This window comes from Doryrhamphus excisus, linkage group LG7, assembly GCF_037039965.1.
Source record: "Doryrhamphus excisus strain RoL-2023G ecotype Guam linkage group LG7, RoL_Dexc_Guam_v1.1, whole genome shotgun sequence".
Classification (NCBI taxonomy): domain Eukaryota; kingdom Metazoa; phylum Chordata; class Actinopteri; order Syngnathiformes; family Syngnathidae; genus Doryrhamphus; species Doryrhamphus excisus.
The window spans coordinates 23,067,948-23,093,725 of NC_136363.1; the positions used below are offsets into that span (position 1 = coordinate 23,067,948).

General features: G+C 48.9%; 1 protein-coding gene and 1 long non-coding RNA gene across 2 annotated transcripts in view; both read right to left on the reverse strand.

Moving 5' to 3' along the window:
* The window catches only part of LOC131109074 (uncharacterized), a 108,675-nt gene extending 98,306 nt beyond the window's left edge, over positions 1 to 10,369 (reverse strand). The window contains exon 1 of the mRNA XM_078791729.1: positions 10,246 to 10,369. The gene's annotated coding sequence lies outside the window, so the exon portion shown is untranslated. The remainder of the gene's footprint in view (positions 1 to 10,245) is intronic.
* Positions 10,370 to 10,839: 470 nt separating this feature from the next.
* LOC144899491 (uncharacterized) lies at positions 10,840 to 18,791 on the reverse strand. Its single transcript, XR_013627622.1, has 6 exons — positions 18,420 to 18,791; positions 15,117 to 15,289; positions 14,985 to 15,045; positions 14,134 to 14,193; positions 13,611 to 13,704; positions 10,840 to 11,076 (listed from the first exon to the last, which is right to left on the reverse strand). It is a non-coding gene; the product is annotated as an uncharacterized LOC144899491 (long non-coding RNA).
* Positions 18,792 to 25,778: the final 6,987 nt, after the last annotated feature.

Sequence of the window (25,778 nt, forward strand, 5' to 3'; positions counted from 1 at the left end):
GGTCGATTCCCAAAGCAAATCTCATTAGGCGCTCCGGTGAGGAGCCTCGTGCATCCTATTTCCCCCGTGCGAGCCCGCCGACCCCCCACCAAAATCAATGGCAGACAATGAGGGCACGCTGCCAAAGCCTCCATTGAAAATGATAAAGACGTTCCGTGCGTTCCAAAAGGTGCAGTGGAGGATTGCAACGCAATTGGAAGCTCCAAGAGCCTCACCTGCGTTCTCCCGAAGCTAAATGAATACTTCCCAACCCGCTTTGTCTTCCTAATGGCTAATATCATCCCAAGATTAGCTTCCTGGCTTCCACCAGCAGCGTGTTTCTCCCAGCGAAATGAAGCCGGATACGTTCCAAAGTCTTTCCGCGACAGCCACACGCAACAAATTACATTGCCAATTACTCGACTCTGATAAAAACCATTCCTTTGGAGTGGGCACCTTGGAGAATGGTTTCCCCCAGATGGTGGAGAACTAGGACTGACCCATCACACCTAACCCTGGTCCTGATTCTAACCTTGAAGGATCTTCCCAGGACAAACACACCTGGTCTACATGGGTGAGGGTTTTGTCTTTTTTCTCCTGCCTGTGACTTCCTCACTTGTAACCAGACGTTTACGTTTCATTGTGCGTGCTACCACAAGCTCCACGAAAAACCCAGATGACACACGACAAAACTCCCTGCTACTTGGTCCAGGCTACGGGGTGCTGCAGCGTCCAAAAAGGGGACAAGGTTTGCCGGAGACCTCCATAGCAGCACCAGCTGCTCGGGGCCTGTGTCTGAATACAGGACACCTTGCTGGGCCACAGCAGGTGGCTCCTTCCCCTCTGGACTCTGCTTCTACTGATAGTACTCATGTACTAGTACTAATGTCATGGTATTTCATGATACTCTGCTTCTACTGATAGTACTCATGTACTAGTACTAATGTCATGGTATTTCACGATACTCTGCTTCTACTGATAGTACTCATGTTCTAGTACTAATGTTATGGTATTTCACGATACTCTGCTTCTAATGATAGTACTCATGTGCTAGTACTAATGTTATGGTATTTCACGATACTCTGCTTCTAATGATAGTACTCATGTGCTAGTACTAATGTTATGGTATTTCACGATACTCTGCTTCTAATGATAGTACTCATGTGCTAGTACTAATCTCATGGTATTTCACGATACTCTGCTTCTACTGATAGTACTCGTGCTAGTACTAATGTCATGGTATTTCACGATACTCTGCTTCTACTGATAGTACTCATGTGCTAGTACTAATGTCATGGTATTTCACAATACTCTGCTTCTACTGATAGTACTCATGTGCTAGTACTAATGTCATGGTATTTCACGATACTCTGCTTTTGCTGATAGTACTCTTGTGCTAGTACTAATGTCATGGTATTTCATGGTCCCCTGCTTCTACTGATAGTACTCATGTTCTAGTACTAATGTTATGGTATTTCACGATACTCTGCTTCTACTGATAGTACTCATGTGCTAGTACTAATGTCATGGTATTTCACGATACTCTGCTTCTACTGATAGTACTCATGTGCTAGTACTAATGTCATGGTATTTCACAATACTCTGCTTCTACTGATAGTACTCATGTGCTAGTACTAATGTCATGGTATTTCACGATACTCTGCTTTTGCTGATAGTACTCATGTGCTAGTACTAATGTCATGGTATTTCACAATACTCTGCTTCTACTGATAGTACTCATGTGCTAGTACTAATGTCATGGTATTTCACGATACTCTGCTTTTGCTGATAGTACTCATGTGCTAGTACTAATGTCATGGTATTTCACAATACTCTGCTTCTACTGATAGTACTCATGTGCTAGTACTAATGTCATGGTATTTCACGATACTCTGCTTTTGCTGATAGTACTCATGTGCTAGTACTAATGTCATGGTATTTCACGGTCCCCTGCTTCTACTGATAGTACTCATGTTCTAGTACTAATGTCATGGTATTTCACAATACTCTGCTTCTACTGATAGTACTCATGTGCTAGTACTAATGTCATGGTATTTCACGATACTCTGCTTTTGCTGATAGTACTCATGTGCTAGTACTAATGTCATGGTATTTCACAATACTCTGCTTCTACTGATAGTACTCATGTGCTAGTACTAATGTCATGGTATTTCACGATACTCTGCTTCTACTGATAGTACTCATGTGCTAGTACTAATGTCATGGTATTTCACGATACTCTGCTTCTACTGATAGTACTCATGTGCTAGTACTAATGTCATGGTATTTCACGATACTCTGCTTCTAATGATAGTACTCATGTGCTAGTACTAATGTCATGGTATTTCACGATACTCTGCTTCTACTGATAGTACTCTTGTGCTTGAGGGTTATGAGTACGGGTATGAAAGAAGGTATTTTGCAAGGCTAATGAAGATGTGTTGGGTGTCAGCACAAACGTTTGGCAAAGACCGAATGGCAGCACGAATGAATCGTTCAGCCAAGGAAAGACTCCAAGGACTCCAACCACGGAGCAGCTCATCCAAAGTGTGGTCAAACATCAGAGGAGGCCAACTTCAGTCTCCAAAAACATCCAACGCTGAAGAAGAAAGCAGCAATGGAAGAGTCATTGAAAGAGAAATATGGAGCTTCTTCTCCCAGGACGCCACCAGACGCCACCCGCAGCATCCCCCATCATTTAGGCCCCCGATTGTCAGCAGCAACACAAAAGTCAATAGCTGGAGCAGCAGGCTACTTGCTTACTTTTGTTCCATCAAGACCCCCCAGCTAAGCCGAGCAGAAAACACGTCATTAGCTGCCTCCGCCGAGCTCCAGCTCAGGTGCGGAGATACCATGTACATACCAATCATCATCACTTAGCATTCTCAGCAGATGCACGCCGACTTGGACGTGTCAGGTCCCACATGAAGATGTTTTCCTACTTAATGAAACGTCAGTCAAGCTAATGAAACGCTAGAGCGGACCACCCGCGGGGCCACCCCGGACCCGTCTGCTCCCACTTCACCCGTGTCCTCTGCTACCGCGGTCGGCCTCGGTACCGCGTGTGCTCCTTTCATGCAAATACACCTCAAGCTAGCATGGCCGGGACATCCTTTCCTTCCGTTTAACGTCTGGAAAACTACCAAGTTAGGTTCCTCGTCCTTCAGGTGCTTCACCTTCACCGAGATGCACTAATGGCATCACAATGTTGCACTAGGGGACTGTCCAAGGTACATTCACCTCACAATATTTCATGCTACACCCAACTGGGATAGGCTCCAGCATGCCCCCAGTGTCGACAGGTTCCAAGTACGGCTGTCAGGATGTACGTGTCCATCATGTACGACCACAAAGCCCGTCAGTGGCTCCGACCTCACCGCCGCCACCAAACGTCATGTTGACATATCTTTACCCGAAGGTTGGGCAATAAATACGTTCCGTGGTCAGTAGTTCCATGACTTGGTGAAGTCGCTAGTAAGCACTAAGACAGGTCGTTAGTCATTTCCCCAACACGGCATACGCCATCCATCATCGTTTAGAAAGACCAACATGTCGGGCTTCCACAAGGTCAAAGATCAGCGATGGCCAAACCAGGAAATACGTTTCCGCCAAACGTTGTCAATGCTAAGCTCCACCGCCGTATTGACGAACCTTGACGACGCAGGCGCCGTCGGCACTTTTGAAAGACATTAAATTGGACATTGACCCGTCGGACCAAACGCGGCCCTCAGACCACGAGGAGTCACCAGAAAGGTTTAAAAGAAATCGGCAACTAATCCCATTAAGGCGACAAACATCATTGGCCGGTGTTAAAGAGTTCAGCGGGGCTAATAGGTTTTTTATCGATTGGCATTGGGGTGGCGCAGGTAAACAAAACGTTTCCCCGACGGGGCGTCTTGTGTGGACATTGTGGAGCAAACGTCAGTCAGCTGCTTAGTGGGAGGAGTAAATCAACAGCGCCGATGATTAACCATCACTTCGGTATTGATACAAGGCCCACAGAGATGTTTGTGCTGCCAGATAAATATCGCTTTTATCCCGGCTCCGGCTGGAGGAAAAATGCCGCCTTTTCCCAGAGGGGCCGTGGCGATGGAGCGCCAACATTGTGCGGGGCTAACGACGCCGTTACAAGATTGCGCTCCCTGACAGAGAATGCACTTTATCTCCAAGGCGGCTGATTCAAAGAGATGTCTTTCTTAGCGCCGGTGTCAGGGGTGACGTTTGAAGACGCCCCGCTAAAGTGTGATGTTTGGAGACGGGCCGCTCGATAGCTCCCACGCTGACAGCGCCGCTCATCCTTCAAGGAGAGATGTCGCAAGATCGAAGTCGAGAGATTATGATGCGTCGTCAGCCGTCGCCGTGCGGCCTCTCGCTGCTTATCACAGCATTCTAAACGCACTGGAGACGTTCACCGGCGTTCCTAGCGCCCTCATTATCCCTCACGTGGCTGGGAGAAGGCACGGAGCAGCACTGTCGTTGTCGGAGAGGAATATACGTGGTGACAAAGAAGAGCCGCCACTTCCCGCATGTTTACTCCCGCAACCAAAATCATATGATATCAATCGTGTGACAGAATCAGCCTTGGGTTTGTGAGAAGAGCGGGTCAAGAATCAAGTATGATGCTGAGGCTTCCTGCCGTCAATTGACAGCCGCAGACCCCCGCTATCGTAATGAGGCCCGTGGAGACATAAACAAGCTAGCGTGGGAGACCGTATCATTACTAGCTCATGCTTCTGTGCGGCGTGCTGCGTCGGAATCCTTCAGATGGCTTTCATGTGTTCGGCCCATGATTCAAACGTTGACATGTTGCTTTCTTGTTACTCCTTTTCAGGCATCCGCACAAAAACATCCTGACGTTCAGTAAGGACTTTGTTTTCAAGTGCAGACAGGAAGTGAAGGAATATCTTCCTGCCGCAACATCATCCACCTGATCAAAGGAATAGAAACATTTTACACCGTATCGGTCCTTCACAGGACAGAGATGGATGATGGATGCTAAGATCCAGTGGTCTACCACCAGGACGGGACCTGTTGCCATGGGAACTCCAAATGAGAGGTCAAAGGAGACGCCCCTTCATGCTCTGTGGGGGAGAAGTACTATATTTAAGAGTGGGAACAAGGAGGAGGTGCACAGCCGTGATGTGCTAAGATGAGAAGGTGGTCCACGATTGTACAACCTAGCTTCCGTCAATCACACCGTAGAGTGGCGGTGAATCTGACATCGCTTGACGAGTCTTTATTCGGTTTAACCGACGGGGTTCACTCTGGACCTTTCAGCATCACGCTCCGTTCGCCCTCGAGAAGATAATGAAATATGCAACACATGCAACTGGCTTTGCCGGGCCTCCACCAGTCCGCAGGGACTCAACGGCACAGATGCCAAACAGTCCAGCACCCCCAGGAAAACTACTGCTGGTTTCATATGACGTTGTAGTCCATGTGTTGCTTTTATTTGTCCTGGTGCCCATATGGCTTGTGCAGCACTTTGGTTTCTACTTCGGATATAAGTCGGAATCAGTCAGGTAAGCTCAGAGCAGAAACAATGGCACCACCAAAAATGGCGCCATTCTTGCATGTGGAAGTAGCTAGCGACAGAAGCTTCCAACTGAGCTTCCAACTCAAGGCCAAAATGTGCCTGAAAGTTGGAGCACCAACGATGAAGGACCGAAGCACAATTGCAACAATTGCAAAGTGAATCCTAACGAGGACACGCGTGTTACGGCGATCCCCAGACCGCCATCACGGCAAGCGTGGAAGAGAGAAAAAGCAGGCGAGGTGCATCCACTGATTCCAGGTCGTTACGTAACGGGGGTTTTTGCTCTAAGATCTCTGACCTACTGAACCCGGCGGTTCAGTAGAGTCATTAGCACGGAACAAAGCCAAGTGGCAGCCATTCCAAACGATGCGTGTCCCAATCACACGGCCAATCAAGCTGATTGAAAACAAGCTAGCGCGCGTCACAGCGGACTGATTGTAATTGCAGGTGTTTGCTTGGTGACAGGTAAGATGCCAAGGACTCCGAATCAGGACTCCATTCAAGCACCTTTAAGAAAGCCCCTCGTCTGTCTGCCGTCACGGAAAGCGTACGCTACGTCCGCCACTTGTCCACTCACCGTGATTCCTTTCCTGTTAGCGGCCAGCTATTTGTTTACCCGCCATCAGATACCTTTCCTCCAGGAAGGCGCTGCAGATGCACGGCTGCTGTGTCAGCCGTACGCCGGCCATCTAGCGCCGGCCTGATAGCGACACACACAAGAATGTCACCCGCACAGCAAAAGCGTCTCCGCTAACTACCAAGCGTGGGGGAGGAGGGGGGGGGGGGGGCAGGGAAGGATGAAGTGAAGTACATCTTTCTCCCGTTGTTTGTCTGCCCTTCCACAATCAGCCCAGATCATTAAGTGGGATCGATAAAGCTCATCCAGAGAAGATGAACCTCTAAATCAGATACAAGAGGAGCATGATTCAGCTCCAGAAGCTTCCATTCTCTCATCAAGATGCTCGGCGTGACAACAATTTATCGAGCCGACGTACATGTTCTTGTTCAGCGCGCCGCATGACAACTAAATGTTCTGCCTCGTGAGACCCAGGCTTTTTTCTTTTTAATGTAGTGCGCTGGTCTGGAAATATCCCCGGGCCGTGTTGTCTGTGGACCATAAATCACGCAGTAAAATCATCGGTGTCGGCCGAGAAGCTATTGTAGGTCTAGAAATGTTTCCACCGGGGAGCTGATCCAGCCTGCAGGTTAGATGATTGGAGGAGAGCCGCTGTCCTATTTATGAAAACATTTTGTCTGGGCTTCAGCCTGGGATTCCTGGACTGTCATCCTGATTAGGTCGGCCGTGTCTGGCCAAGCTTCTATTTCACAGCGCCACAAACACCTCGACCTAAGCCTCACGCTACAACGTACCCCAAGCCAGTACCCAACCCCGTACCCTTAATGGCGGCGTGGTGAACCCCATGTATGCTATCATGGCCTTCTTCTCCTTTATTACACTTTACTTTTCAATTCATTCATCAACTTTCCCAAAAATGCAACTCTATTGTTGTTTACTTTGGTTCTGCTATGACCTTGTTAGCTAGTTTAGTTGTTTTCCTGTTTCACTTCATATGATGCCAGTTTTTGTTTAGTCTAAATGGCCCCCAGCTGCACTGTGGACACCCCTGCCTTCGACCCACATAAAATGTTGGGGTTCCAATAGGCTCCAGCTGAACAGGATACAAAGGGATGGATGGATGGAGGGATGGATGGATGGGTGGATGTAAAGATGGATGGGTGGATGGGTGCATAGATGGATGGGTGGATGAGTGCATAGATGGATGGGTGGATGAGTGCATAGATGGATGGATGGATTGATGTAAAGATGGATGGGTGGATGGGTGCATAGATGGATGGGTGGATGAGTGCATAGATGGATGGATGGATGGATGGATTGATGTAAAGATGGATGGGTGGATGGGTGCATAGATGGATGGATGGATGTAAAGATGGATGGGTGGATGGGTGCATAGATGGATGGATGTAAAGATGGATGGGTGGATGGGTGCATAGATGGATGGATGGATGGATGGATGAATGGATGGATGGATGAATGGCTGTAAAGATGAATGGATGCATAGATGGATGGATGGATGGATGGATGGATGAGTGGATGGATGGATGGATGGATGGATGGATGGATGGATTGATGGATGGATGGATGGATGGATGGATTGATGGATGGATGGAAAGATGGATGGGTGCATAGATGGATGGATGGATGTAAAGATGGATGGGTGGATGGGTGCATAGATGGATGGATGAATGGATTGATGGATGAATGGATTGATGGTTGGATGGATGGATGGATGGATGGATGAATGGATGTAAAGATGGATGGGTGCATAGATGGATGGATGGATGTAAAGATGGAAGGGTGGATGGGTGCATAGATGGATGGATGGATGAATGGATTGATGGATGGATGGATGAATGGATTGATGGATGGATGGATGGATGGTTTGATGGATGAATGGATTGATGGATGGATGGATGGATGAAAGGATGTAAAGATAGATGGGTGGATGGGTGGATGGATTGATGGATGAATGGATTGATGGATGGATGGATGGATGTTTGGGTGGATGGAAGGATGGAAGGATGGAAGGATGGAAGGATGAGTACCAGAGTACTGTCCAAGGCAGCAGGGCCGCCAACGTTGTGTGTCATATCTTCCTCGGTGAGTCTGCTAAAAGCCAACCTCCTTTCCAGGAGATCCAGCATGTCAAGTATCAGACAGCATGAATGATAAATGTTCACAGGAGCCGAGGAAGCACACGAGGCCTCATGGTGAAGACGGAGTCCATCTCCACATTGGCACATTAGCTCCCACTCCCCGCCGATATGGAAAAGCAACGGCAGGAATCTTCGACTCCATTTGTTGGACATGTGTAATTTGAGGCGCTTGGCTGTGATCGCCTGAAGACTGGCCACGATCGGGCTGCGCTACGGCGAGCCCTTTATGACAGAAGCAAGAGGCGCTCCTGGTTCACACTTCATTACCTGCAGTAATGCGGCGGCACAATGATGTATGGAGCTCTTCTACAGCTCCAATCTCGCTTCCGGCACAAACGCTCCAACAAACTTGTAAAAGGACTACAACAAAAGTGCTTCCATCGAGCCACTGGAACTTTTTCATTCCCTTCCAGCAGGGCAGAGGCGTGTTTATTACACGTGCTCCGTATCGGCTTTCTTACCCGTACCAACCGATACCGACAGGGAGGCCCAAGCTCTTCCCTCAAACTAATGGCAGATGCCATAACCCCAACATCTTGTCCTACTATCAGCCAATATGACGGGCTAGTCCTGATACCCCACAAATAAGAAGATTGGTAGATTGGGGCGCCTCAACTCCTCACAGCAGCACCTTACAACCGTCTCATTGCATATCTACAAGCCAAAGAACAATCTAAGAACCAACCAAGTGCAGACCACAGACATACAGACTATGTCGGTGCTATAGCAAGCTAGTTGTTGTATGGAGCACGACGCCATCAATCGCACATCAATATCATGAATATTATGCTATTTTTATGCCAATACTGCCATCAAATAGTCATATACTGTATTTTCAGGGTGAAGGTCACACTCATAATAATATTAATTATTGATATCATTGAACTTCATGTGCTACATTCAAGTGAATCTGGGGTGGGTGGGGTGTTTTTTGGCCTTTTGTTACGGGGTACTTTGTAAAACGCTGTAACTATACTTAGCAATAAATCTGATGACGTAATTGATGAGCTCCTCCCCCAAACGGAAGGAGGTGCTGATCATTAAAATGACCCACCTTGGTGTGTTTAGGTCAAGTGTTGTCGCGGCGCTCCATGTTTGACACCCCCGTTCTACGTTGTTGGAGCCACTTCAGGTTCGGATGAGACTGACTGTTTTTGTATCCGATGCCGATGTAGCAGCGCTACCTAGCAACCAAACAGCACGGAGATGTCTGAGGTGTTGTTGAAGTGGAGAAGGTTTGATGTCAGAGAGCTATTCATTGAAAAACGTAGCGCGGCCGTGCTGGGGATAAATGTTGAATTTTACAGCATGTTAAATGATGTTTTGCCATGAATATTTGACGTGAACGTTGCGGCGTAGCGTCGTTTCAGCAAAGTGTGTCATATATTTGTGACAATGGGAAGCCAGTCCGCTAGCGACTTCCTCCTCGCTTCAGTGGCGTTCACAGCCCGGGACCTCGCCAGCTCTTGTTTTATTCCCACTTCCACTTTTACTGGTCTTTTTTCATGACTCACCTATTTCTCCCCCCCCATTCCCCCCCCGAGAATGTCACGCTCCAAGTTAATTGGAAGTGTGCAGATTGAAGATACGGTCATAAAGATAAAGGAGCTTTGGAGGATGATAGAGAACACGGTGTGGGAATCTTGAAGTGACTTGGGGGGGGGGCAATGTATGGTCCTCGTGTGATCAAATCAATTATGTCTCGTGTTAAGTCGGATGCCAGGGATGCATCAGCACATGTTTCTGTAGCTATCCCATCATCCCTCCCCCCTCCGAGCTCGCCTGCTAGCCAACAAACTTGTTGATCTTCTCCTTTGATTTTATATCAACATTTGCAATAAAAATGACTGTTGCAATAATTAGATTAGATCAAGCTCCAGGACCTTCCCCTTCTCTCTTCAATTGCCATTGTTCACTCACCACACAATCCAGGTTTAATCCCCAAATATTGAAATAATGAACACATTTCACGTATAAAATGTAGAGCTACTCACCACGTGCTGGATCGCTTTTTGTTGCGGCGGCGACCCCGGATGCAGAGAGCAGGACCCAAGTGGAGGGGAACATGCCCTTAGTGATAGTGTGGGTCCGTGGGTCCCTGGGTCCTTGGGTCCTTGGGTCCTTGGGTCCGTGGGTCTGAAAACAGGACAAGAAAACCAGGAACGATAAGGGCATGGAACAGGAACGCCACCAGACAGGACGTGACAGGAATGGGAGTCACAGTGTAGATGTCGTATTTACATTTCATGGTGTGTTCAAGGACCGCCAAATAAAATGGGAAATGTCAATTTAAAAAAAATCTATACTTCTTAGTCCCATTCATTATAATTTCATCTTTAATTGATCAGGTAACATTCTGGTGTCCAATGAGGAGATGGCCAGTTATGGCGGCCATCATAGGGACGAATATAAATATAGGAATTGAACCCCATGATATTTCCACACTATTGCTCATGCATTTCATGACATTTATATTCAAATTGCATAACTTGCTTCAAAAGAAAAATATCTTGCTGCTCTCCAGATGGTGCTACCGTAGAAGGACACTTCCTGTACATACTAGTTACATACTGTAATACATACTAGTATATACGCATGTAGGTCCCACACGGCGTAGCACAGGTTAGCATCAGGACCTTTGAGAAAGAATGGCAGTTTGTCATCCTTTGCGGGTTTATTGAGCCGTTTTCTTCCAGAAGCCGGCGGCGGTGAAGGCGGTTGGCCGCATTCACTCTGACGTCTAAACATGCAATTTTAATCCAGGCGGCAAGGTGAGGCAACGCAGCGTTTGATCAGCACGGAGCACTTTGAAGCCTGAGAAGGACCTGACGGGAGAGAATCCAATCCATCCATGATTATTTCATTCACTGCGTGTCTTAGTAACCAAGCCGCTTTATTCTTCCACACATTTCATGCTAAACTTATCCTAATCATTTTTCCAGAAAAGGGAATATTATGAGCAAAGTGTTTTTCGACTATAAAATCGTTTGATGTCGGTACGTCTTCCTCACTTCTACACATTTGTGATGTCCTCCATCGCCTGCAGCTGATATTCTCCAAAAAAGCATCATCACATAATCGCTGTATCGTGATATGATTAGATATCATTATGGTTGATAAGATCCTATCCCGGCCGTAGCGTGCGGTCCTCCAATGTGTTTTTAACGAGGAAATCCTGTGTCGCAGCCTCACACCAGCCTCACGTTGGCAGAGATCAAATAGCGGCGATTATCCCTCCATTAACCTACAAAGGGCGCCAAACAACGCTCACATAAGAGCATCAAAGCAGCTCCATAATAGCGCCGTGTCGGCCCAAAGCTGCAGCGAGCGCAGAATAACAATTATTACTCCCCGGGGTGCCTCAATGGAGGTCGGCCACGTTTATTAGAGGGTCAGCAACTTGGCGGAACGCTGCCTTTGTTTTCAGTTGGAGACCAGACCACAAAGGCTGTCTTGACCAGGTGACACACGGCCAGTCCAGTTCACAGGTAACGTTTACTGCAATCACTTCTAGCTTGACGTGGCCGTCAATGTCAGCAGCAGATGGATCAGCTTTAGAAAACATTTTCCTTATTTTTCTCGAGCCGCTGCTGCCTCCTTGCTGACGGAACTTAATGACTGCATGAGGCGTCCAGACCAAACCCTGGGTCAGCGCAAATGAAGCTCGCACGGAGGAAGTGGATCTCATCTGACTGCAAACCAATCTCTGGGCCAAGATGGCCGCCTTTGTGGTGTCGCATCACTCCTTACATTAAAGGCCGAGCGCTGAAATGTGCAGCTCATCAACTTCACACGCGCCGCACCCCCACCACACGCCGCACCCTGTTCTTTTTGTCGCGTTGCGCTTGTTGTGATCGCCGCGCAGGAGCGATGATGGGGGTTGACAAAAGCGCCGTTTCATATTTGCACGTCTCCAGAAGTTTGTTTGGTTCATTAGCTGCCTTCTGCCAACATGTCAGAATTTATTCTGGGCTTCAGACGTGAATTTGGCAGCAGTAAAGAGCCGCGGAATTGGACGTCCTCACATCAGGCCTCTTCTACCTGTGGTAGAAACCTCAGACCATTGGTCACATCTACACTACGTTTTGGATGTTCAATTCTTCATCATGGAAATTCAGCTGTTCCACCGATCCATCCATCCATCATCCATCCACCGATCCATCCATTCATTCATTCATCCATCCACCAATCCATCCATCCATTCATCCATCCACCAATCCATCAATCCATCCATCCATTCATCCATCCATTCATCCATCCACCAATCCATCAATCCATCCATCCATTCATCCATCCATCCACCAATCCATCCATCCATCCATCCATCCATTCATCCATCCATCCATCCATCCATCCATTCATCCATCCACCAATCCATCCATCCATCCATCCATCCATTCATCCATTCATCCATTCATCCATCCACCGATCTATCCATCCATCATCCATCCATCCATCCATCCATTCATTCATCCATCCACCAATCCATCCATCCATCCATCCATTCATCCATCCATCAATCCATCCATCCATCCATCCATCCATCTATCCATTCATCCATCCACCAATCCATCCATCCATCCATCCATCATCCATCCATCCATCCATCCATTCATTCATCCATCCACCAATCCATCAATCCATCCATTCATCCATCCACCAATCCATCCATCCATCCATCCATCCATTCATCCATCCACCGATCCATCCATCCATCATCCATCCACCAATCCATGCATCCATCCATCCATCCATCCATCATCCATCCATCCATCCATTCATTCATCCATCCACCAATCCATCAATCCATCCATTCATCCATCCACCAATCCATCCATCCATCCATCCATCCATTCATCCATCCACCGATCCATCCATCCATCATCCATCCACCAATCCATGCATCCATCCATCCACCAATCCATCCATCCACCAATCCATCCATCCATCATCCATCCATCCATCCACCAATCCATCCATCCATCAATCCATCCATCCATCCATCCATTTTCTACATCCTCTTAGGGGTCACGGCTAAGCTTTGGGAATAAAGGGGGACTCATGCAGTCCATTCAAAACACCAAAGACCAATGCCTGAGATTCCTTCTTTGACTAGTTAGGGCGGCCCGGTTACAAAAACCAAAGACATTTTTGGCAATCATTTGTGGCGAAAACATAATCCTAGACCAGAGTATATAAAACCCTGAGTACTGCAGTACCTGCAATGTAAAACAGTCAACGGATGTAGCAGGTTAGTAACCCACGGCTTCTACACGTTAGTCAACACCACAAGATATCTTATCACATTTAATGACTTCTACACGCCAGCAAACAACCCCCCCCCAACATGAAGTCTTACTTCCAAGCTGTGGCTGTCGTGTACTTCCTCAAACATGGCCGTCCCGGCTGCTCAGTCAACGTCAACAGTCATTCAGTGACGTGGATACGCGTACCTGGAAAGTACATGAAAGAATCCCATGAAAACGTGCATCCTATAGAAAAGGTTGTCAGCTCCCCCAGACGTGAAAGCGAAACCCCCCCCCCACCCCGCACTGGTCCTCTCAATTGGTCGCTCTTCACACATTAGCATGTAGCTTATTATCATAGCTGAAGGTGCTGGCGGGAATCAAAGACAAGAATGTCCTGTTAAATATTTCTGCCTCATTAAAGCGCAAGGCTTTTTGGAGTAGTGGCCTTTGTCGCTTCACGCCAGCCACGTCCTTTGCTCTACAGCAGGAAGTGCAATATTAATAGCCAAGGATCTTCAGGAAGCCAGGAGAAGTCCTCCGAGTGCAGCCTGGTGAGTGGGAGGCCTGTAATTGGTCTTCATGTGTCACCTGCTTGACTTTGACACAGGAACATACTGTAGCTATTACGCTTACCGAGCCGACTATATTCCATGCCCTCGTCCGCTCCGCCATGGACGCCAGCCCAACGGCCGCCTGCAGCACAAGCGCAGGGCGAAAGAACCAGGATGAATGCCGTGGTTTGGTTACCAGTTGTTTGCTTTTTAGAAATACAAGTAATATGTCGTAATGTGGTCACTAGGTGGCAGTGATGACATTAGCTTACATGACTTAGCTTAACACAAGTCACAAATTCAGCCAGTGAAGTCAGTGAAAAAAAGAATATCCTCCCATTGCGTGTGGAAGTGGTAAGTTTGGGCCTTCTTAAGTTGAGAAGAAATGAATTTGAGGTTGGTTAGCTCAGGAGGTTGTTAGCTCCCTATCGTGCTAGCTAGTGGCCTTTGAGTCCCTGCAGCTTTACAGTTGAAGAATAGGAGTCGCAAAGCTGACGATGTATACGAGACTCTAATCACGTTGAAAAGATAAACTCCAAATAAAATTCCATGATTAAACATTGAATGTTTATTTGGTGGAAATTGACTGACCGTGGTAGGAACATGGATGGATGGATGGGGGTTGGGTCTGGAACCACTTAATCGTGACCAGCGTTTCAAAGGTGCAAGGTGCTTTTCAGACGTAACCAGAAAGGACAGTACGGGGCATTGCTAAAGATGGAGGCTAAAAAACAAACAATGCCCTCCGCCCTGCTGGCTTCTTGGCCGTCCACACGCTGTCACGTAGCCGTCACGTAGCAGGAAGACTATAATTTGACTTCTTGTCACTATTATGCAAATGAGGACTATTTACACCACCTGGCTGGTCTCTCTCTCTCCAGACGCCCATGCGGTTAGAGCGAGGAAGACTTGAGTGCTTATGGTTGACTTTACCTGAGTAAACAGGATGATGAGGCGGGCTGGCTGATCAATCGGTCAATGGCATTGATCCCCTCTGGAGACAAAAGCAATGAAGCAACGAAGCAACGAAAGTGGTCGTCTCTATGAATGTAAATATTCTCCAACCGTCAGAAAGCAGGCCTCCTTTTGAGAACATCCTTCCTGCCAAAGTGAAAGTAAGAATTGGAGAATGTTGGCACGGACGTTGGCCATCTTCGTCGCCACCGTGAATAAGTGCACCGCTTGGCCGAAACCGTCTCTATCGCTGGTGTCAACTTGGACGGCATCGTGCACGTAATCTGCAGCAAAGCACAAAATGAAGCAAATGGTTTATCGATCCTTCCCGTTCGGAATGTGGGCACGCCAGATGAGATGTTAATAAAGACTGACGCTTTAATGAGACGCCATCCGTGCCGGAACATTCCGCCGACGTCACCCGACTCCCGCGTCGGCAGACTGACGAGTGACTTTAAGGCTGTTTTTGTAAGACTCAAACACGGGCCCAGTTGGCCGGGACAAGTTTTATTAATGAGTTGAACGAGTCCAAATTGATCAGGGGCCTTAGAGAAGATTATCAAAAGCATTTGAGAGAGAAAGAGAGAGAAACTATCGATTCCTGGGATGGCTCGCAAGCTTTCCCACTGAAATCTCATTAAGGATGAAGAGGCACGCCGCAGCCGCCTTTGAGCACTGTTTACCATCTTCCGCATAGGATTTTCTAATTACGGGAGCGCGATCGATAGTCGCGTATCTAACACTGACGGCTGTGGAGAAGAACTGGCTTCGGATGTGGAAAAGTACAAACGCTTGACTTTGGGCCGGCTCCGCTTCAAACAAAGTGTCCTTCAAAGATGGACTTGGAAGGCCGCTGGAAAGGAAACACACCTTTCTGTGGGTCGGGTATGCACCGGAACGCTTTCCTGGCAGCAATAAAAGGCATCGTTAGCTCAAGGTTGGTCCATTTGCATATTGCCGTCTGCGTTTTAATGCTTTTAACTGAGCGCCACAAGCGCTCGGCGCTCCAGACGGCAGCAGAAAATGACAAATGGTGGGATCTTTGAAAGATGACACCCGTGAAAAGAAGCGTCCAGATTATGAAAAGGACGCTTCCGGGGATTTACCGAGCTGGATTCCCTTGTTCCTTATTTCACTAACACTTCATCAGTTGGGTAAAACCAACCGGGCTAACGTTCGCCTGACCACGTTGCTCTTGGAGCTCAGCCTCGTTTCCTGATGTGACATCATCAGTATCGTTCAGATACTGTGAACATCCAGCAGCAACACGACATTTTGGCATGACTATTATTTTGAAGAAAAACATACTAACCAAGTCAGTGATGGACTTCGGAGAAGCGTTAATTTGCTGAGCGAGGACTTTGCTGAGCTGGCGCCATAATCTACAAACGCCATTTGTACAATTTGGTTCAAAAAAACTGGACAACGTTGAACACAATTACAATATATGACATATATAAAGAGAATGATGAATAATGTCGGGCGTTTAAAAGAACATTAGCATTCCAATGTGATGACTTTGACCCACAAATGTTGAGGAGCACATTTGGTCTGTGAGGGTTTTGAACATCAACTATCTTTTATAAATAGCAGTCTTAAGAATGGAAGAGGAAATCATCACAAACTAGGATGAGATGAGTTCGACCCCCAAATGTTGAGACGCATGTTTTGTCCACCGGCGATGAGAACAGCTGCCATTCCAGTCATTAGCTCTTTTAGCAGCTAATGGCGCTAGCTAGCATCTGTTAGGCCCATTAGCACTCGTCTCGCGAGTCCAACCCGCACGTTGCGTCAATGTCAAACTTGTCTTTAAGGTCAGCGATGGTTTATTAACGACAAATCCTTTCCAAAGAATTGCTAGAGGCTGTTCCCAGCCGTGTGGATGTGAAACCCGGCGGCAACGCCAGTTCTTTGAGGGCAGGAGGAGCCCCGGCGTTGGCCTGGAGGCCTTCTGGCCTCAAAGAACTGGAGGCCACACGGCAGTAGGACACTTCAGACCGAAGAAGAAGTCGCCTAGCTGGGAACACGCTGGAGCCGTCAAATCAAATGCACATAAACGCTGCTTGATGAGGCTCGTCTCCACGCGCTAATCACAAGCTAAATGTCAACGCCGCTCAGAGCGCCACATTACATGCATATTGATAAGGATAATAGGAATTAATTTGACAATTACTTGAAATAACAATGCTTCCTGACGCACTCCGGCTCCTCTATTGTGGAGCCCTGCTGCAAGCGTGGAGCGCCTGCTGACGCTCAGGTAATAAAAGCCAAAGAATATTGCTGAGCGCCGTGCTAGCGTGCAAGAGGGAGCCATAGCCGCCGTATCGACACGCCGCGTACGCATGCCGCCTTGACGCCCTCCTCAAAGTGTCTCCTCTGGAAGCCATCTGCTCTGATTGGCTATGGATGACGCCGCACTTCTTTGACACGATGGCGTTTGTCCAAGCAGCTGCTAACCGCCGCCGCCTTACGCCGCCTTACGCCGCCTTACGCCGCCTTACGCCGCCTTACGCCGCCTTACGCCGCCTTACGCCGCCTTACGCCGCCTTACGCCGCCTTACGCCGCCTTACGCCGCCTTACGCCGCCTTACGCCGCCTTACGCCGCCTTACGCCGCCTTACGCCGCCTTACGCCGCCTTACGCCGCCTTAGGCCGCCTTAGGCCGCCTTAGGCCGCCTTAGGCCGCCTTAGGCCGCCTTAGGCCGCCTTAGGCCGCCTTAGGCCGCCTTAGGCCGCCTTACGCCGCCTTACGCCGCCTTACGCCGCCTTACGCCGCCTCACGCCGCCTTACGCCGCCTTACGCCGCCTTACGCCGCCTTACGCTTCAAGGGGTATCGTTTGGGTCGCTTTGCCCATGAAGAATAATCAGAATACTGAGAGCTATTGCAGTTCCACAGCGTAGCGCCGTGAGCTACGTTGGCCAGGAAAGCGCCTGCAGAGAGCCCTCAAGCACTTGGCAGCCCCCCCCCCCCTTTAAAGCGCCCCAATCAGCAAACATGGACGCTTGTTTCGCTCAGCAAGACCTTGAAGCCGTGTTTTTTTTTTTTACAGGCAAACACTCAGCTATTTTCCCGCTGAGCAGTTGTTGTATCAAACAGGAAGTCACGTGCCCCCCGCCCCCCCATGAGAGCTGTCATTCCCGGCCAGGCCCGAAAAGAACGCTCCAGTCAGCTGGGAATACCGAGGCCTGCGGCTAACATGAGTCTGATTTTGGAGATGAAAGCCTGACAGCAAAGCCCGCCTCGGCCCGCAGAGTCCACACCAGCCAACATGGCTGGAATCAAGTCCAGACAAAAGTTGAAAGGAGAACACGGATTCTATCCCAAACATCCGCAGGTTCAAAGTTCACCTTCAAAGGGTCTCTAAGCTGCGGGCTCCTTCGGCTACCTGGAGGGCGCCAACGTTCCAACGTACCGCTGGTATGATATCCCGCCTCTTCCTGACTGGCGTCCATAAGCCAGGCTGACGTAACGCAGGATGCGGCGAACAGAAGTCATGGAAGAGTCAAGTCAATCCATTTGTTTCTGCTGGAGAGTGAAAACCTTTAGCTTCCGGTCACCAACGCTCCCATTGGAGTGGCTAAAAATAAGAAGCGGAGATAGAAAGTCTCGTCTCGGAGGACATGGATGACGCTCACCATCGGTCCTTGGGACATCGTGTGTGTCTTGGTCCAACCCCGGGTCCAAGGCGTGTGGTGTGTCATCTAAAAATACACACAGAGGTGAACTTTTGACACACAGCGAAGCTTTTAAAAAAAAAAAAAAAAAAAAGCCTTGCCCTCGGCATGACCCCACCGCGACCCCGCCGTGAACCAATAACCGCAGAAGCAAAGTCGATTTCCCTTTCTAAAGGCTTCATGAATAAAATACACACATGGAGACTCAGTCAGTCTACAAATCTGATTGGCCGGCTGGATGAGACCAACCCGTGTCTGAACAACCAAAGGAGCCTGTGTAACATTAGCGCTTAGCAAGGGAGGGGCCAGACGTGGTGGGCATTACCCCTAAGCTTGAACTACAATTCCCATTTTAGTACTACACGGAGTAGTACATACTGAAAGTTATATATTGAAATGCTAATGCTAACTGGACGCCCCATGGCTGAGATAGACTGGGGAAAACTGGAGAGGCTAACTAGTTAGCTTGCTGTGCTAGCATCAGCAGACCGGAAGCTGCGCTAACCTGGTTTTTTCACAAAAGTTAAAAATATGTGAAAACCGGAAGGCACCGGGAAGGAAGGGAGGACCAGGAGAAGGAGGAGAAGACGGGACAACAAGGAGGGATGATGGAGTATTCAAAAGTGAGGTGCATTTACCGAAGGAGACGACGGCGTGGGTGACAGTTTGATCCTGGAACGAACGATTCCCGCTTCCGTGCCTTCCCGCGAGGTAAAAGGTCATGCCAACAATCAAACAATCATGGATGCCCGCTGGCGCTGGCGTGTTCCTGACTTGATTGCTAACAAGGCCGAGCGTGCTTTCATATTCATTGAACTAAGTCGTCACACTCCTACATGCTAACCCTTCAGGCGGCGTGCGGCGTGCGGCGTGCGGCGTGGGCTGCAGCGCTCCGACACTTTTATGGCTGTGATGGCGGGAGTGGGAGTTCCTGGATGAATGTGTTTATTCGCCTCCTGTACTTCCTGGCGTGTGCCGCCGATGTCGTTAGTCAGGCGTCAGGTCATGTTTGGATGTCACTGCCGTGCTTCCTTCCTGCTGTTACTCCGAGTACCGACTGGCACGACTCGCAAAAGCCATCGGAATACACACTTTGGAATCCAAGTCGACAGAATCCGGATGAACGTTGACGAGCTCGGCAACATTTGGTGTCAACATCAAAAGTACCAAAGTGCTGCGAATGCGGCTTTTAGGAGTGAAACGCTGCCAATCGACAGATTTGCCAATCGGAGAGCAGGAAAGAAGGATGCGATCAATTTGGACCGTCTGTTGGCGCTTCAACACATTATAACGGGACTGACCGGGACTGACGCTTGTCGTTCCAACTCTCCAACAGAGAAAAAGAAGACGTAGCATGAGGCATCAGTTCACACCCCCCTAGCAACTTTGAGCTCTCATTGGATACATTTGGAATCTCCAACATGGCCGCAGCTCCGTCTTGCTTGTGTCAAAAACGTCTCATCAAAGTGACTTTTATCTCCCGCGGCGTCCATAAAAACAACATGCGCACGCGTCACGGCCAATTATACGGCTGAGACCGTCACCATGTTTAAAAACTAGACCGCGGTCCCGCGGGAAATTCAGTATTTTCATTTCCTGAACGTCCATAAGAGCGGCGTTGATTGCAGGGCACGTGGACGTCATCACCGTAATAAGACAAAGCAGCACAGTTGCTCATTAAAGGAGCACTCGTGCGCTCATCACTTATCTGAGGCCAGCACGGGCGCACAAAAACACCAATCATTTTTATCCCGTGTTGAAATCCCAACGTGACTTTCCGATGCATCCGGCATGCTCCCGACGCCGCAGTCTTCGTGTAGCGAGCACGGACCCGCACTGCTCATATAAATGGCTCCTTCATGGCGGGGAAACGCAATTAGTTGAAGTACTCGCCGGCATCGGATATCAGTGACAAGCCTATTTGTTAGCGCCGCTTTTAATAGCGCATTCAAAGATTTGCCCCACGGAACACTAATCAAAAATGTATAGTCCCTTTATGGGACTGGATTGGAATGCTGTTTGTGCTGTCTGCCCGGGGGGCCATATTTCACGCAATGCGGCGGCGGCGTCTGCTTCCTCGCTAATGTAGCTTCCCGGCGTCGGCCATGTTGGCCACTCGGCTCGGTGCGGAGGCTGTCGGGAAGCGATAAGAAGAATTCCTTTTCATTGACTCGCCTCGCACGCTCGTCGTCTTTGCTGTGTGATTCTCCGCCCATCACAATGTCAACTTCCTCAGAGACCGGCTGCCATTTACACGGGAAAATTCGATCCGCGACGCGGTCACTCCATGCATCCTTTCAAAGTAAGAGTCTCTTCCATTCAATCCCATTCCATTCAATTTTCCTAAAAGATCATCCTGAACAGGAACAGGTGATGGGCCTACCTGATGACCGTGAAGGTGGAAGGCAACCATGGTCCATGTCTGTCCCAGACCTGACGACCTGAAGACAAAAGTCCATTTAGAAGGTTAGCTTATGTACTCGTTGGATCTTGAAGTAGCATAATGACTTTGACTGCGTGGTAGTACCCGGCAGAGGGGTGCTAACAGGTAGCGTGTCAATATCCAAGAATCCATGAGCAAGGGTTTGTGTGCCCCTTTACAGTTGGCCTGTGTTATTCATCACACAGCGACTTACTGCTGAGCTCCACCATTTGCCGCCCCCTGTCGGCCGGCAGTGCACAAACGTAAACATCCAACTTATCCAATCCGCTATGAGCGTCCTTGGAAACAAGCTCCTCCCTCCCACGCCATCCGGCGCTTGGCGAGCTGCCCCGACGAGGAACTCTTGTAAAAGATCTCCAGCGTGTGGGCGAGTGCTGCACCGGTGCTCCGACATGATTCAACTAATAGGCCTTGAGCGACATCAATCAGCTCTTATTAGCACAACACAAGACGCCTGCCAGCTGGATGACAGATTACACACACTCCACTGCACTGGACATGGGTACATATACACCTACAGTACACCATGGGTACATATACGCCTACAGTACACCATGGGTACATATACGCCTACAGTACACCATGGGTACATACACGCCTACAGTACACCATGGGTACATATACGCCTACAGTACACCATGGGTACATACACGCCTACAGTACACCATGGGTACATACACGCCTACAGTACACCATGGGGACATACACGCCTACAGTACACCATGGGGACATACACGCCTACAGTACACCATGGGGACATACACGCCTACAGTACACCATGGGGACATACACGCCTACAGTACACCATGGGGACATACACGCCTACAGTACACCATGGGGACATACACGCCTACAGTACACCATGGGTACATACACGCCTACAGTACACCATGGGTACATACACGCCTACAGTACACCATGGGTACATACACGCCTACAGTACACCATGGGTACATACACGCCTACAGTACACCATGGGTACATACACGCCTACAGTACACCATGGGTACATACACGCCTACAGTACACCATGGGTACATACACGCCTACAGTACACCATGGGTACATACACGCCTACAGTACACCATGGGTACATACACGCCTACAGTACACCATGGGTACATACACGCCTACAGTACACCATGGGTACATACACGCCTACAGTACACCATGGGTACATACACGCCTACAGTACACCATGGGTACATACACGCCTACAGTACACCATGGGTACATACACGCCTACAGTACACCATGGGTACATACACGCCTACAGTACACCATGGGTACATACACGCCTACAGTACACCATGGGTACATACACGCCTACAGTACACCATGGGTACATACACGCCTACAGTACACCATGGGTACATACACGCCTACAGTACACCATGGGTACATACACGCCTACAGTACACCATGGGTACATACACGCCTACAGTACACCATGGGTACATACACGCCTACAGTACACCATGGGTACATATACGCCTACAGTACACCATGGGTACATATACGCCTACAGTACACCATGGGGACATATACGCCTACAGTACACCATGGGTACATATACACCTACAGTACACCATGGGTACATATACACCTACAGTACACCATGGGTACATATACACCTACAGTACACCATGGGTACATATACACCTACAGTACACCATGGGTACATATACACCTACAGTACACCATGGGTACATATACACCTACAGTACACCATGGGTACATATACACCTACAGTACACCATGGGTACATATACCCCTACAGTACACGATGGGTATGTATACACGTACAGTACATGATGGGTATGTATATACGTACAGTACACACTGGAGACGTATACACATACAGTACATGATGGGTACGTATGGTATACACGGACAGTACACACTGGGTACATATGATATACACATACAGTACACACTGTGTAGTAGCAGGAAGTAGTAGTAGAAGTAGTAGGAAGGCCCTTCCAGTATTCTTGTATGTCTTGTATGTCTTGTCCCAGTAAAGACCAAAGACTCCAACATGGATTCATTTCTAAAATATATTAGGGATGAAGGTAGGGTGTCCAAAGTGTGGCCCTCCTGTGTGAAGTCATGATGAGGACGAGGAGGATGATGATGATGAGTGTTGTGTTTTACTGCGTTAGCGTCGTTCTAATCAAATGTTGTGGAATTAGAGCTGCAGCATTTGACAGGAAAGCCACACGTGCACACATTAGCTACACATTAGCTGCTCTACGCTACGCTACGCTACGCTAAGCTATGCTACGCTACGGCCAAATGATGCAATCAAGCCGTTTTGTCTCATCTCAGCCTAATGTTGAAGATGTAAGGTTTAATTGTGATTGTTCTTATTGTTTGCCATCATCTGGTAGCTGGTAGCTGGTAGCTGGTAGCTGGTAGCCACATAAAAGGCCCACAACGGGCCAGTAATTATGAAATATGAAGCTGAGCTATAATGCAGCGGAGACGGCGACACATAAATCCTGATTCTTGTCTTTTAAAAGGCTTTAAAGGGAGAATAATCCTTGCCTTGTGTATTTAAGCTTGTAATGGCCTGGCTGCCGCTTGTTGGCTGTAAAATATTCATAGGAAACGGCTAATAGCTGGCCGGGCTCGTCATTAGCATCCTGGACCTCCACCGCAGCCTTTGCATCCTGGAATGGCCGCGCGTCTGCATGGAGGTCGTCTATCAACACAAGGGGGCAATAATTGTCCTCTTGACGTCCCACCGAATCTCTACATCACGCCGCCCGTGCACGGGACAGCACGGGACAGCACGTTTGGGGTGGATGTTGGCACGCCAGCTAATGATGAATGAATGCAGCTTTCCCGTCTGCTGGCCGACTTTTCCTCCATGACGGCGTCTCCCGTGATGAGGGAAGCATCATGGAGGTCGTCGCCGCCACATTGCGATGGAGTGCTCTTGTTGCCAATGCAAATGGAAGCTAATGGAGCTTTAATGGGGGGGGGGGGGGGGTCACCGTGGCTAACCAATAATACGACTTAGAATACGGGGGCTCTAAAGGAGGCCGGATCCAAGGAGCCATGTTTCTGATACCCGATCAGATCAATACCGAGTCGTGACATTGTGATGGTGACTGGGCTCCACATTCCAAGCAGTTAGGCGGCGATGGTGCGATCCCTTGTTTGACAGGAAGCGGCTCGCTCTGCGGCGTTACGGGGCGGTCACAGAACATCCGCATCTGCTGCTGCCGAGCAGAGGAGATAAAAGCGTAATGAAGGCCGCGTGCGTTTGTGTCCGCGTGTTCTGACACTATTTTTCACTTCCCGCCGAGGGCCTGAGTCAGTGGCGTTGACCCACATGCCACCGCTCCGTGCGCAGGACCGCTGGAGCGTGAGCGAGCGAGCGCCGTGGCGGCGGCGGAACAGGAAGCGGGGATTAAATCTAAGGCTTGATGCCGGCGTTGATGTGAAAAGACATCTCTATTTATTCCCCAAAACAGTCTCAAAGGCGCTGACACGCAACGTAACGCAAAGTGACACCGCCGCCAACCGCCGCCTCTGCCGTGATTCACGCAGGAAGTGTTCCGCATCGCCGCCTGGCGCCCGTCTGGTAGGTGCTTATGATTCGCGCTTCAAAGTTGGTGACGTGGTCTTCAATGAAGTTGACCTCGGCGGCCCCCCATTGACTGACTGAGGAACCCACAGCTTCAGTAGAAGGTTTGATCCCCACCGCCGGCTCCTGCTCTCTCGGCCGGCCTTGCAACGCCTCCTCCTTCCGTAAAGATGATAGACAGCAGTTTAGAAAATGCAGAGCCCAGATTCATCTGCTGCCTCGCAACCAAACCACGCACACGCACGTACACGCACGCACACGTACACGCACACGCACGCACACGCAGTCTGAATGTGCAATTTAAATGTAGCGAGTCCTCCAGATTGGTATTCATGTGTGCTTTTGTTGAAGATGAATTACCCCGCCGTGTTGACGGATTCACCGCATGTTGTTGAAATCAGCTCATTTTACATTTCCCTGACATAAATAATAATGGCTTCCTTTTGGCCCTCGCTCGGCCGCAGACTAGCATGTTAATGCACGTGCACGCCGCCCTCGACTTGGCCCCCGCGGGTCGAAAATCATCATCGTCCCTACCAAGGTGAAGTTCAGCCGTGCAGGATGTTGCACACAAACAAAGGTGGAGTAAAACAACAATAACCTCCTGAGTGGATTTCATTAGCGCCAAGGGATCCAAAAACACTCCTGGAACAAGAACCTGAAGAAGGTACATGCACACGCTCAACTTGGGACTACCAAAAAATGGTCCCAACAGCTGTGGATGAGGTTTGAACATTCCTAGAACTTTGACATTTCCAGGTGGGAGTTGCCATTCACACTTCCTGGTTCTACTTCCTGGACGTAGGGCCCCCCTCTGGTGGTTCGGAGGACCGGTGGTCGCCATGATCCAACCTTATTATTTCTACATTCCGTATTTTCTGGAGCACAGCCATCCATGAGAATAACGCGGTTGAATTCCCGCTCCCTCACCAGACCATGTTTACTCACAATCGAAGGATGGCTTCCCAAAGCTGCAGATAGAATATCATAGAAATGGGCCTGATACAGTACCGCATGTTTAATTGCCTCTTGGAGGTGTCAGCCATGACAGCGAGTGTT